Here is an 8,694-nt window from a genome sequence, read left to right as displayed (position 1 = left end):
GCTGCTGCTGCCGATGGGTCTGTGGGTAACGGCTGGGTGCTGGCTTTGGTGGGGCTTTTGCCGGGATGATGTTCCTTAGCCCTGGTCGGCCGGAACGATGCCCCGTGTTTGAAGGCATCGCTTTGAAGCGGGGATTATCGATTTTATTCCTAGATTTTGTTTTCAGCTGTAGGATTCTGTGCTTCGTGTGATGTGTTTTAGCACTCTCTGGCATTTGTTTGGTTTGTTTCTAGTATAGCTCGGTGAGATGCTTGGTTGGTTGGAAGTCTTAAAAAGAGCTCTTACAAGATATCTGTGCTGTTCCCTTTCCGTGGGTCAGTTCTGCAAGTATTTGCTTTCAGTGGTGGCCTGCTTTGGAGAGGTGGTGGCACACCTCTGAGGCCTGTGGCTGCTAAAATGACCCATGTTAGGGAAAATGAGGTTCTGTGAAGACTTCTGTTCTCTTTATGATTAGCATTTTAAAATTCGTTGATGCAGTAAATTCTTTGAGCTTCTTTGTGGAGTTCCAACTTTGGGAAGTTTTCTTGCCCTCCTGCAGTGATGCTGCTTTCCTTAGCCTTGTTTGAGAGCTGCAGCTAGGGCTGTCAGGAGGAAGCAGGGGGGCTGGCATCCACCCCTGTGTCTGTGGTTGACAGCTGTGGTGATGCACTCTAGCTGCTCCCTTATTTCTTTAAGGAGGATGGAGGAAAATGCAGAAAAGGGATCTTTGAAAGGAAGATGGGACAAGTGTTTGAGATGCTAGCTAAAACATGAAAATGTGTTTGGGCTAAGACCTGGTCTGGAGAGCTGCTGGTGTAGCAGACTGTGTGTGCATCATCGCTGCTCTTGCATTATGGAAGCATCTGTCCCAAATATGAGTGTGATATAATTAATTCTTGGGGTGCCTGATGTTGTTACTGTTTTGGTGGAAAGACTGGTGGAGTCTTGCCTTTTTTTGGTTGTTTTAGTTTGTTTGGGATTCTTTTTGTGGATTTCTATCCAATAAAAGGTAATTAATTGCTGTCTAAGTATATGATACCTGTTAGACTACCCTAGCAAAGTAAAAATCAACTTCTCTGCTTGATAGAATGTGAATAGGATTTTTTGGGTGTTTTTTTTTTGTTGTTGTTCAGCACTGCAGTTCTCATCCCAGTTCCTTTCATCAGTAGTCTTCCATTTAGTGCACTTTCAGTGATGCAGCTATTTTTAAACAGTATATTCTCCAGATCTGTACAAGGAACTCTTAAATGTGTGTAAAATACTCAAAAATTTTTTAGTTCTGTAATGTAGAGTATTTACTGTTGTCTTGGAACCCTCCATGCATAATGAACGCTACTTTGAGAACAATAACAGTGTGCTATCAAAAAAAGTAAGTTGTCTCTTTTAAACTCATTCTGCTAGCAGAAGTGACAAGTTGGCACCAAGCAGTCAACCACAGTTCAGGAAATACTCATCTAAAGTAAAGTTAGAATGTGGACTAGGTCTGAAAAAGGCTAGGAAAGAATCTGTTTCACTCTTTGGATTACTTAAGCGTGCTTTCTTGTAATCTTTCCTGTACAGATAATTTCACCTACCAGCCTGGAGTCTGACACTGAGCTTTTAGAAATACAAAATTGCAGTCAAAGATCTACACCTTTCCAAAGCAGAAAACTCAGGAATAGGCAAGAAGTAGACAACTTAGAGCATTTCAGAAAGCAGCTATAATAGCTTTCTTTATTTTTGTTTTAATGTAGGAATTTTAGAAAACTATTAACTTTTCTGATGGGGTAAAGCCTCTGAAAAGGTTTTGCTTTTTTCTCCTGTATAAATGTGTTTATAGAAGTAGCTCTTACGTATTTTATAAAATGTGGGATCATCTAATTATGGTTAGTCCACAAATATATCAATCTTAGTTGTGCCATCTTCAGAAGAAGAAATCCTGAGGAAAAACTGTGCTGCTCAGTATTGTCCTGATATTGTAAAGGGAAATGTTACATGTTTATGGCAAAGCAGCTCAACATGTCTTACGCAGGACCATGCTGCTTTTGCTTATGTGGAAAATAAGTATGTGAAATGACTGTTTAATTGCATAGACACTATACAGATACTGTGGAAGTTAGAAGGCCGTGGGTACAGGGTGTGTAGAGTAGGACTGTCTTGAAATAATCACATATGCCTCTTATAGAAAGGATTGTGATGATTTGTTTTCCTCCCTTTGTGCATAGTAAGTTATGTCTCTCAGAAGTTTTTTGTGTCTGAGTTTTTATCTGTTTCCTTGAGTCATCTGCACATAGAATGTGTTCTGAAGGCATTTTCACTTGTGAACATGTAAATTATATGGCCTAATGAAAACACGTAGTTATCAAAAATACCTTATTCATTGAATAAACTGGAAATTTAGAAATTAATGGAATTGTGCATTAAGCTTAATTTACTTTGCAAGTATCAGAACTATTTAAGTTAACTGTAAGTATCGAGGAATTTCAACTAGTTTTTCTAATTAGGTCACACTGGAGGTAAAAAAGAATTTTCCTGTCTGGAGAGTGTATGTAGTAGGCAAGGGACACTGAAGCCCTGCAAGACTGGAATTAGATTTTTGTGCTCTCAAACGATTTTCAGATGCTACTTGAAAGTCCTGTGGACAATAAAGAATAATGTGGTAAAGTATCCTGCCTGTTTGGGATAGGGAGGTTCTTGCCAGCTGTGCCTATGTGTCTGCTGCAGAATTTCAGTTCTCTCTGGGGGGACTGAGTGGAGATTCAAACTGCAGCAGATACGGAAAGAGCAGTTTTCAGACAGAGTTGATACTGGGAGCCCAGGGAAGCAGTGGAAGGTTCACAACAAGGTGGCATTGTATGAGCCAAGGATATGCTTTCTGCTTTACTTGCCACTGTACTGGTCTTCATTTCTCTCTATCCTGCAGAGGTGGATTGTGCAGGATCCATACTTCTGGATCACTCTTCCCTTCTGGATCACTCTTCCCTTCAGCAAAGCACATGTTTGCATACTGAAAGAGGATGTGAGGGGAATGGACCTCAGAAAGTGGTCTAGGCTTTGTCTGCCTCCCTCAGTAGTGTCTTCTGTTGCTGCTCTTGAAGTCAGAATACTGGGATGTGTGGGTGCTGGTAAAACCAGGAGGCACATGTTTAACACTTCTTGTTGTAAAAGAGATGTTTAAACGGGATGTTTTTTTCATTTCCTCTGTGATACTTTGGTGGCCTAAGTACAAAGTACTATGAGTGCTTGTTTTGCCACCTTGATTTTCTCTGATAGTGTTTCTGTCTTCCCATGTGCAAAATACACATCCATGCTGAAAAACTTGCATTCTTAAGGTGAGCGATGTCTTCTGTGACTCTACTGGTTACTCAGGGCTCAACAGGTTTATCAGGGATTCTGAAACCATTTATACTACTGAAATGCAAGGACCAGGAGTGATTTGAAGGGAAGGGACTAGCTCTGCATTTGTAGCTTATGGAAGCGTAAGTTTACATTATTTATTAAAAAAAAAAAAGTCTTGGCTTCTTTGGTAGCGTAACTGCAGCAGAGGAAACTTGGTGTGACTTGCAAAATTCTCGGAAGGATCTTGGCAGATCTGAAGTGTTTATCAAACTGTAGAGGAGGAGTGGGGTGGATACTCAAGCTAATGAGCCTTGCCAGTCTTGCGCCGTCTCTGATGTGCCTGTGCAGAGCTCAACAAGTAGTAAGGGGCAGGGCAGGTGGTGGCTGTGGGAGGAGTTGGTAGGACTGGCCTCGGCAGAGGTGTTACCAGGGCTGCTGTGGAAGGGATCAAAATTGCTGATCCTTCCACCAGCAGGCTGCCAGGTGGGAGTTTACTGAAATTATGCTTAGCTGTAAAATCACACACAGCATGACCGCTCAATTTTAATTGGTGAGGAGCTATAAAGTAAGTTTTTGCTTAGCTGGTAGTAGATGCTCTGTGGAGCTCACTGATTTGTAAATATTGAATTGACTTTGGAGGGTGCATCTTCCTCCTCCTTTGTGGTGTCTGTTGCAGCAGAATCAAAGATTTCAAATTCCCTAGGTCAGACACAGTGAACTGTGATTGTTTGACTTAGGAAAATTGCTGCTTAAATAGGCTTACTGTTTAAAATATGTGTTCAAGGAATCTCACTATAGAGTTAACCCATCCTCATTATATTTAGTGTTATTGCATCTACAAGTTTTATTCATAGTAATATAAGCGATATGAAAAGTTGTAGTGTTCTTGCATGTTAAATTCATAGGGGTATTCACATACAGCTTTTCCAAGTGAAAACTGGAAAGTTACACTGTACTAGCAAAGTTTCTCTGCAGGAAGCTCTTACATATTTACATTTGCAGATCAAAATGTTGGCTTTTGAAGAAGCTGGATGTTCCAATTACAGGAAAAAGAGATTTAGAGATCTCGTCAAAATTATTTGTTTTGACCCTTTTAATATTGTTTTGTAGTGGTGATATGTAGCAACAGAAACAAGCAAAAAAGGCTAGAAAAATAAAATGTGCTTTGGCAAGACCTTAAACTTCTCATCACTGTCAAAACATGTAGCATGTTTTACCTTTGGTTTATTTTCTTGGGTGGACAACGTGTACGTAGTAGGCACAGGGCTTGCTTTTTACCAAATAGAATGCCATAAGCTGGGAAAGTAGAAACCATGTTTTACGGTCTCCTTGGTGAATATATAGTCACTTCATTTAGCTGAATTTTTAGTTATAGTTGTAGAAAGCAGTAGGCTCAGTAAGAGCTGTGCAAATAGAGTAAAATTTAGCAAGTTGAATACTAGTGCATATAAACATAATTCAGGTTCTTGTCTTGACACATTTGTTGGTGTATTTTTCCTCTCAGGCAAATGTATGTGTCACACTTCAAATAAAAACAAAAGACTGAATAGTGTATTTGTAATGGCAGCAGTCCAGCAATATGACTGGTAAAGTTTTTGAGCTACAGGTTGGCAGATGGGAGTCCCATTTTTTCCATTCAAACAGTTGCAGAAAATCAGATTTCTATAACATCCATGCTAAGATGTTTTCTCAGTTTTCAGTGAAAATAGTAGAAGTTTCAAAGGTTTCTTTTGTTTCTTTGTGCTTCTAGGTGTGACTACAGTACAGTGTCTGGTGCAGGAATTCCTGTGGAATACTAGCAGTTGCATACTTTGTTCTGTCAGGTTTCAAATGGAAGTCTGATTGTTTTGTAGGAGGTGAAAACACATGGACTTGCAGATTTGGAGCAACTTCTACTTGAAATGCAAGTGATTATGACAAAGTTGTTTGAGGTTTTTGTCTTGAGTTATTACTGTATTACATCTTGGCTTTGAAGACAGGCCATTTCCTAAATGTTTTTGATTAAAAAGGTAGGCCAGCGTTTTAACCAAGCAACTGCTTCAAGAAATCTGTTTTGTAGTTTTAACTTCTAAAGGTCCAAGGCATCTTTTTTTTTTTTTTTTTCTGTGGGAAAACAGTCTTTGCATGGGGTATGAATGTACATATTCCTTGGGCAAGTTATTTCTGCTGAGTAGGTGTTTTCTTTTGGCCGATCTTGTTCTGTGCTTCAGTGATTTCCTTGATAGTTAATTAGGCTTCCCATTCTTTTTTTTCCTTCAGGGTCTATCTTATGCTTGTTCATATCTCCAGGGTTTTTCCATGCATGTATTTTGACTTCCCTCTGTTGCCCCCCATGTGCTTGAAATTTTTGCAGAGCTCCCACATTTTTAACCAACTTCCAAACTGATAGTGCCTTTGAAGTATTTCTGTATAGCCACATCATTTTCCTGCACACGTTTGAGAAATGGCTTACTTAGAAGACTTAGGTAGTATAATGAAAGTTTGTGTATAATTTCCATGTTGGTTGTTGAATAGCTTTTTAGCACCATCACACAATACATTTGCTTGCACAGTGACTTCTCTTTATAGAGTGCTCTCTTAGTAGTCCTAATGCTTCCAGTCTACTGCTGATTACTGAACCAAACCAAAACTCGGTTTTGCTTCCATGTAATTGTTGTCTTGAGGTCACTGTGCTTGTGACTCCAGTCACTTTGCAATTCTTTGTGCTTTCCCTGTGAAGTTGTTGGTGTCTGCATCTAATAATATGTGCTACCTCCTTTTGAGTAGATCCTCTATTTTATCAGGGCACCCAACTTTTCAGTCAGTGACAGATTTATTTTCTTCTGTAGTTTCTAAGTATTTAATTTTGAAAGTATTCTTATTGCAAACTGTCCTGGTTTGAGCCAGGATAAAGCCAATTTTTCTTTTTACTGATTTTTTTTTTCCTTCAGTAAGCTTTCTTGTAACTAGCAACAGTGTGTTCTGCTAGGCTGATAAGACAGTGGAATGTTTTTCTAACTACTGAGGCTTCAAGGCTGCACCTGCACTCTGCCGGCTCAGACACTATGGGGAGATCTGTGACCCCCCCGTAGGAGGCTGAGTTAGACAGACAGCAAAATTGGCCAAAGATATTCCATTCCATGTATCTACGTAAGCTCAGAGGAAGGTCAGAGATCACAGAAGACAACTTCCTTCCTTCTTTTTCTTCCCTTTTTCTTCCGTCCATGGCCGGTGTCCGGGGAGGACTCTGTTCATCCATCACCGTCGATCCTCAGGCTTGATCTCTCGTGACCCCCATAAGTCTCTGCTTTCTCCAGCAGCAGCTTCGGGATTCCTCGGGACTCTTCCCAGTTCAGGGAAGTGCTGTGGGAGTTGCTGGGGTGGGAGGAGGCGAGAGGCTTTTGCCCGTATCTGAACATATTTGCATATAATTGTATATATTTTCTTGTATCATTCATTAGTGTTTTAATTAAAGCTATGTCGTTTAGTTTTCAATCCAGCCAAGTCTCTCTCTTTTTCTCTCTCTCCTTCCCTACCTGGGTTGGGGGGGAGGGGGGATCGAGAGCATTGTTGTCGGACCTGAGTCAAACTGTGACACAAACTTATCTGGAGTTGGAAAAAATCTTTTTACTTCTGTCTCATCAATGATGAATTGATTGTGCTCTTCTGAGGTGGTCCTGTGTGGTAGTGACTGCCTTGATGGCTGTTGGAAGTCCCTTTCTAATACTGCACCTACACTAGATGGTGCTGCTCTGTTTGCAAAACACAAAGATGGGGAGGTTTTCTTGTATAGTCCAGTTTTTTTTGCAGTTTTTACATGCTTAACAGACATTTTTGAATATTTCTGGATTTTTCTCAAAAAATCTGTGGTTTTGTAGATCTCTACCTTCTTCATTTTGACATTAATAACTGTATTCAGAGATCAATTTCATTTGTTACAGCTGCTTAGTATGCTGAATGGCATTCTTTCTTATTTTTAAAGACAGGTGCTATGTTGGCCACTTGCCAGTTATACAGGTAGCAGTTTTAAATTGTTTAAAAAATCTGGGTATCAAACCTGCCGTTATTTCACTGAAGTAGTTTTTTATGATACTTTGTGTGGAGTGCAGGCAGACATCAGGTAAAGATGCATTTCAGGAGAAATAGCAATAAAAATCACAGTATTTGAAAAAAATACACCTTTCCAGAACAGATTTTTTCTGTGAAACTCATACTTTCCAAGAGCTCAAATATTTCAAGTTACTGATAGTAGAGAAAATGCAGAATTTTTTAAAGATAGGCCTGGGATGTGATGAATGAGTTCTTAGTGCACAATCTGGGTGGGTGCTTCTTCAAAAGGTGGTTTGTCTCTGGCTGTGGGGCAAGGAGGTTTCTAATGGCAGGAAGTTTCTGAAGGAATGCAAACATTTTCTGAAATAAAGTCCCCTTAAAAAGCAGAGCATAGTGATTAACATATTTGGCTCTGCCTGGTGTGAAATGCAGCTCAACTACTGGATTAATTTCAGAGTGTGGGGGTTGCTGCATAACTGGCTGGAGATCCAGCTTGCACAGAGTGGGGCTGTGTCTGATGTGCACGGTGCTGCAGGTTTGGTTTAGTTGGCTTGATGCACTTGTGTTGACCATGCAGCCAGAGGGCTATGGGTGATTTGACTTGGATAGCATTTGTTATCCAAGAGTGAGTGATGCCTGGGACAGTAATTTTTTGTGTGTGTGTGTAAACCAAAACGGTCTTGATCAGCTCATATCTGAAAGTGTTGAGCTGCTTGACAGTTGTGAGTCTTGCTGGATGAAGTGGGAAAAAATAGTAGTGCAGCATGTGGAAGAGTTGATAGTCCGGTACTTTATTTTCATGCTCTTAATGTGTGAGAAAAATCTTGTCAATGAAGACTTCAATGAAAGAATTTGATCAGATGTTATTAAGCCAAGGTAGTAAGTAGCTACTATCAAAATGAAAAGTGACTGCACTTCCTATGTCTCATGAATGATACTTCATTTGGACCCTTAAGCAAATAGCGTGGAGAAAAATTGCAGGAAATTAACAATTCCTCATGTGTGCTTAGTTTCTAGGCCACATGTTCCCTAAATGTACACACAGTGGAGTCAACTGGGTTGCTTGTTCAAATGTAAACAATGGGACAATGTAGTGACATTGGTGAGGCAAGGTCCTGGCGCTGTCAGTAACAGCAGGTTGCTGGAGTGTGGTTTGGTCTTCAGAGCTAAAACACATTGACTACATGAACTTAACTACAAAGAACCTCCAACATTTTCTTAAAATCAGAGAATCACTGAATGGTTTGAGTTGGAAGGGACCTTAAAGATCATGCTGTCCCACCCCCCCTGCATGGTCAGGGACACCTCCCACTAGACCAGGCTGCTCAGAGCCTCTCAGATCCAACCTGTCATTGAACACTTCCAGGG

This window comes from Chaetura pelagica, unplaced genomic scaffold (assembly GCF_000747805.2).
Source record: "Chaetura pelagica isolate M959 unplaced genomic scaffold, ChaPel_1.0 scaffold543, whole genome shotgun sequence".
NCBI lineage: Eukaryota > Metazoa > Chordata > Aves > Apodiformes > Apodidae > Chaetura > Chaetura pelagica.
This window is presented reverse-complemented; position numbering follows the sequence as displayed.